This window comes from Arachis hypogaea, chromosome 5 (genome assembly GCF_003086295.3).
Source record: "Arachis hypogaea cultivar Tifrunner chromosome 5, arahy.Tifrunner.gnm2.J5K5, whole genome shotgun sequence".
In the NCBI taxonomy this organism is placed as follows: Eukaryota; Viridiplantae; Streptophyta; class Magnoliopsida; order Fabales; family Fabaceae; genus Arachis; species Arachis hypogaea.
The window spans coordinates 113,820,965-113,827,729 of record NC_092040.1 but is presented as its reverse complement, the minus strand read 5'-3'; positions in this window follow the sequence as shown (position 1 = coordinate 113,827,729).

The following is a 6,765-nucleotide window of genomic DNA, read 5'->3' as shown; positions in this document are numbered from 1 at the left end:
ATGGTGTAGGTTTTGGAGATGGATAGCAGGGATTCGAACGAGAGATCTATTTAATAAGTGAGTATGCGTTTGCATAGCTCTAGTGTGGGGATTGTGTGTCCTATAATCACTCCAAAATTCATACTAAGATTTTCTTTTTTATAATTACGAACGCTTGATTCTAAAAGAAATTTTAAGTGAAAAATAAATAGTTAAAAATGAGATCATCTAACAAATAAAATTATTAAATTAGTAAAAAACCAATTAAGAGCTTAAAAGAAACATTCGGGTTCGACCATTTGTTACACCGAATAGTTGTAGATGTTCAAAACAGGGGAAAAAAGAGTGGTCATCAGTTTTCTGGTGGCACAATTAATGGTATCTAGTGGTGACTAAGTATTGATTCACCAACAGATGTGTCACACTTGACTAAAGGATTATGAAAGGTAATTAGTGGCGAGAATGGTAAATAGATAACTTTTGGAATGTTACTGTAAAGACAAAATGAAAAATTGAGTACTGAAAATTGGGCTTCATAATGTTGGCTCTGTACCAGGCCAACAAAAATATGAAAAACACAAGACTTACGGACAAAAATTAGTAAAAATCAGAGAAAAAAAAAGTCTTGGATTGTTTTGTTTTTTTGTTTTTTTCTTTAGATGAAGATAATAGATAATTAAATTTACAATATATGGCTTAAAAAAAATTCAATTTACAAGCAAGAGGGAAAAAAATTAAAAAAAAAAAGAGGAAAATACTTTTTATGATATCTTTTTTGTCTGAAACTCTTTTTTTTAATGGTCTTGTAATGTTTTTTTTTTTTAATTAAATTATTTAAATATTATAAAATAAAAATAAATATATTATAGTACTAAATGATTTTTTTAAATAATAAAAATAATCTTTCAATAAAATATATTTATAATGTATCAAAAGTATTGGAATGAATATAATTTTAAATATTCATACATTTCACACTAAATTAAATATATCCATATCAAAATATACATAAGATTACTTAGAATTTATCACTAATAAACTATAAAAAACTAAAATATTATATCCTACATAAATATCTTCTAATAAATAGCTTAATCTTCATTAGCATTCTTAAAATCATCCTACATAATTATATAAAAAATAATTAAAAAAATATTTATAATGATATATATTATAATAGTATAGTGCCAAAATTAAACAACGGATGTGAAAATAACTACATTGATTTGCAATTATAAAATAAAAAATTAAAATAATTAATTAACGAGAAAAAAAATTCAGATATTAAACTATTTTGATAAGCTCTTTAAACTCGAAAGATAAGGAATAATGGTTGAATCAAAGTAGCTGTAGATAAGAGTTGCAACTAAACAAAACGGAGATTCCATAGCCTTTTATTTAGGCTAAACAATAAAAAAGCATTATCAAGGAAGATAAATATTATAAAAAAAGTTAGAACAATGCTAGGAAATCAAAAGGGTATTAGCCAAAAATTAGCTAAAATACCTTTGGTGAATTTAAAATTTTTGCGAGTTAATACATATGGATGTTTCTTTTGTTAAGTATTAGAATGTTTCTTTTTCATACTAAATGGATATTCTTTTATATGTTTTTCGAATTTTTTGGTATTGCAAATGTGAATGTGTCTATTTCTTTAAAAATTTCATATTTTTTTTTAAAAATTTTATAGATATTTAATTATTTTTGTTAAAATATAACTGGATATTTCTTTTGTTAAGTATTAGGATGTTATTTTTTCATATTAAATGAATATTTTTTTTTATATTTTTTTATAAAACCGTTCTCGAATATTGCTTCCACGGCCTACCAAGATACGTTTTCACAACACCAACGCGAGGGGCCAAATTGTCGGCGGGTCGAATCGTTGCGTTGTGTATGGAGATACCGGTAGTTTGGTTGGGGTCGATTCTGCCTTGTGCGGTAATTGAGTTGAATTGGCCGGTCATAGGGAGACGGGCAAGATGTTGTAATTTTGGAAGACTACGGTGGCGTTACCGAAAATAAAATCAACGGTGCCATAAATGTGGCAGTCGCTGTAAAATTGACGCATGGAATGGGCGTAGAGTGTGTCTTGGTAGACCTCGAAGCTGCACATGTAGAAGGCTGATAAGTCGGCTCCGCTTCCAAGGGCAACTGCTTGGTGCTTGCTTGGCCCTGCTGTGTTTCGGAATGTTATGTTCACTGCTACAAAATAGAAGCAGAAGCAATCGAAAAAGTGGGTCGCGGTGGGAAGACGGAAAGGGTCTGACGATGAGAGAGATCTGTTTATGTGATTGTTAGAAGCGGGTAGGTTAACATGAGAGAGAAGATGAAGGGTTTTATAAGTTTCAATTAGGTTTAGTTAATCAATTTTAAATTTTTTAAATTTTGAATTTAAAAAATTTAAAATTAATTAATAATATAAATTAACTTAGTTTTGTTTAGTTTTTTGCTAGCTCTTGTTACATATACTTTTCCAAAAAGTTATAATTTAGAACTGAATTCCAGCACATTAAATATTATGGATATGAGAATTATCGAAAGAAGATAAGCAATAAAGGCAAGAAAAGACCAGATTAGTAGAAGAATTTCATACCCAATAGACCTACCAAAAGTAGAATATCATCATCATTGATACAAAATATATGTATAAAAGACGAATCATTGACGGGCACTATATCATCATCATTGATACAAAATACATGTATAAATCAAGCACTAAATTCACCTCTTAGAATAATTCTCCATTTTGCTGAGTTTGCTATCTAACCTCCACTGCCACTCGCAGCATAAACTTATCAAGGAAAGAGAGAAACATCTCCTTGGTCACAGAGGAATCAGTGATAGAAGCCAGGCACCCAGTGGCTCCCTAATAAAAAAGAGATTAAATTAAAATTCAAACAACCCAACACGGTACTTTTTTCTCGTTACATGAAACAAATAATGATGCAAGAGACAAATAGAAGGAATCATGACAAGTCACAAACCAATGTAAGGGATAACAAAAGTAAGATACGAAATGGCTCCAGAGTACTGCTCAAACTAAAATTTCTCCAAAATTAATTTAAGAGGCTCAGCTAGAGTACTGTTAATAAATTATTGTGTGAACAAATAAGTCATGCATTTTATAGGACAAAAGAACATAAGCAGAAGTGTGGGAAAATAAGTCAAATAAGATATATTGCCTGACCTTCAAAGAAAAGTACATCTCAGGCTGTGAAGTAATAAATAAATCTGACAAAATAGAAAGCAACTGTCTTGCACAAGATACCAAAGACTTAATGTTTCTGGTAGCAGCTTTCTTAGAATATGCAGGTTGCACACCAAATTCTAATTCAGAATCACATACTGCATGGCAATTTGACTTGCTCTTTTTAAGAATAAGTACAGCTTTGTTCTGATTCACAAGAACCTAGACAATGTTCAGGAACGTTTACAAAGAAATTCAGTTAAACAAAATATTAGAAATATAATCACCGAAAGCTCACAGGTCACCAGTTGTATGCAAGAGAGGTGTAACTTGTAATGCCATGAAAAAATATTTCATGCATGGAGGGCTGCTTTTTAAGAAAAGAAACAAGAAAATCAGAGAGACTTGCAAAATTTTGGTGAGTATCATTTGCATAAGGACAAAAATTAAGTAGCAATCCCCATAGTTCATGGGCTCGAGTCAACAGATCTTCACTAATCTGTGTCTTCTTCATTGGAAAAAATGTTGAAAAGTAATTGCATCAACTAGGCATTACCATTACCGCATTAGAGAACCAAATATATGCCTGCTTGAAGACGTTTGGCTCAATTACTATGGAAAGCAATTCATACAAATAATCTAGTTCCAATTCACCACATACATTTTGTGCAAACAAATTTTGCACTACAAAAAATTAGTAAGTATATAGTTACAGTTATTAACTAAATTAAACACAAATATTGGGTCAACTCATGGAATACGGTAAAAGGCGTCTTTTTTGCACAAATATTCTGCACAGATCTGTCAAAACATATCGATGGAAAATTATACCAGACAGAACAACTACATCTAAGCACATCACCTTGAAACTTTATCTGCTGGCGTACCATGCACATGTGCCCAAATTCTTTCGACACAAATGCACACAAATGTAAGTAAAACACACATAATCGATAAAATTCTCTTATCCGGTCACAAATTGCTCTGTCTTCGCCGATCAATGCTAGCCTGCCTCTGACATCTATCTTCTTTGACGACGAGTACTACTGAAAAAAGTTTCCGACATTTTCCTGCAATCTCAACGGCGCATCCAAACCATCGGTTTTCCACTTTTCCTCTTCTCGTGGCGGATCAGAGACAACGCGATGTGAATGCCAATGCTTGCCATAATGATCGGCCTTCCCCCAAACCCAGATAACCTTAACTCATGTAATACTTCAGCATCCATGGATGATGTGATAACATCCATTTTCTATTTATTTTTCTAACATAAAAAATTATTTCCCTCAAATTCCAGTTTAAAATGTTTACTGTAATTATTAGCCTTTTTACCATGTTTAATCCACAGTAACTCAAAATCCAAGCATCTTATAAAAGCCAAGTGTTCACATCTAATTGGCAATTTCCTTATAGCCACCATAGTCATAGTAAAATTATAGGTACCACATAACGCACTAAAAAGAGTTCTTGTGAATTAGGCATATGCAAGAGCGAATGTGACTGTTCTTTTGATAACGTACATACCCATGCTTCCAAAACAACGATTCATTCTGATGCACAACACGTGTATGTTTGTGATTTTGTTTTTGTTGCAAGTAGAGGTCCCACGTAGAAAACTGGTGGTGTGGGACCAATGAATACGCATGAACCTTCGGAATTTGCTTTGAGGTTTCTTGGTTCTAATAAGGGCTCAAATGTGTTCAATATATAACACCGCGTGTTTTAGATACAACAACTGCGAATTGAAAAAAAGAATTGTGGGTTTGTTGGGTGCGGTCACAGCTGGGAAGCAATGATGAATGCAAGGAAGCAGAAGAAGTAGGCATCTAAAACAGAGGAAAAACAGAGTTCTTGTGGCTTAGGCATATGCAAGAGCGAATGTGAAATAAATGGTATGCAATCAAATGCACTTCCCAAAATCCAAAACTATAGCTAGCAAAGAATTCAGGGATATGATTGTATCAAAAATCATTTGAACTGAGATTCAGGTATCTGAGATGCTGCAATTCTCCGCTATTTAAGAGAACGACTTTTTTAAACACAGATCAGCCACATGTTGATTCCGTTGTTGAAAATTTTGACTATAGCTAAAATCAAATATTCCAATATAACAGTTCGCTCCTGGAATCGTAATTTCCTAATTATGCCAAAATTAAAACTGCATGTTGGTGTTAATTATCTAGAAGAAAAACTAAAGTGGAATTGTTCATTAAGCATTGCATCATTAGAACTGAAAAGAAAATGATTAACGCCACTCAAGCCCTAGATCATTACATCACATGAAATGATGAAAATCCATATCCAAATCCAGATACAAATTGAAAGAGTAAAAGCTACTATCATTAGCAAGGAATCTCGATCATATACTACTCTAATCAAACCATGCATGCATTACCTCGTTACTAATCTCAGAAATCAAAGGCGCCACACGAGTTCTTCTTCTTGTTAACCTTCTTCTTAGACTTGCAAGAATCTTGGCTCTTACCAGCTTCATGTCCATGGATCATACCATGCAGCTCCAAACCAATGAGGTAGCAAAGATAAGTATCAATGGTGATGAACATAGTCTTCTCATCCGTATACACTTTGTACAAATACCACCAGGTTTCTTCATCGTACCATTCCAGCTTCTTTTCCGGCCTCACCACGTCAAAGTGCTTCCCCAACACTGTCGTCGCCAACTTGTCAAGATCGTACCGCCACAGATCCACCTTCTCCCCTACCTCCTTCAGCCCTTCCACCGCCATCGCCCTAAGGTCCAACGCCTTCTTCAGCTCGATCCCGTGGTGCTTCTCCAGCTTTGCCTTCACCTTTTCGATCTCCATTCCCACCGCGATAACCCTAGGGTTGGCGAAGAAGTCGCAAAGGGGCCTAGGGTTTTGCTTTGCGTTGTACCAGTCACCTTGTTCGGGAAGAGGGTAGAGGAGGCAGTGAGAGCCAACGCAGAGGGAGATGAAGTCGTAGCTGTGGTCCTTGACGCCGTGCTTGGTGTACTCGGTAAATTGGTGCTCGGCGGTTACGCCGACGATGACCGGGGTGTTTTTGGGAGTGGACTTGAGAAGGTTGGTGAGCCACTTGGAGAGCGTTCGGGGAGAGGTGGTGTTGATGCAGAGGATGCGTTGGTCGTCGGCATAAACGGTGTAAGGGTAATGGCGGTCAGTGAAGTCGTAAGTCTCGACTTCGGTGATCATGCTGGGTTCAATGCTGATCTCGAGAACCATTGTTAGTGGTTGCTGCTACTCTGTGTGAGAGAGAGATCGAGTGTGTGTGGAAAGAAGAATGAAAACGGTTACGAAGTGGATTGGAATGCGTTATTAAGGAGAGGGACGCAATTACGCAAATATGATTCTGTTATAACAAATGCAGTGACGCGCATTAAGTTGCTTGATGGTTGTTGCAAGTCACGCGCGTCGTTCCGTTGCCTTCTTTTGATCGAAATGGCACACATACTTAATCGTAGTTAGGTGATTGTTTCAGTGCCTTATAAATGCTGTCTAATTCCCCATAAAATGAGTATGCATGAACCTTCGGAAATTGCTTTCAGGCGTCTTGGTTCTAATAATAACACCGCGTGTTTTGGATGCAACAACTGCGAA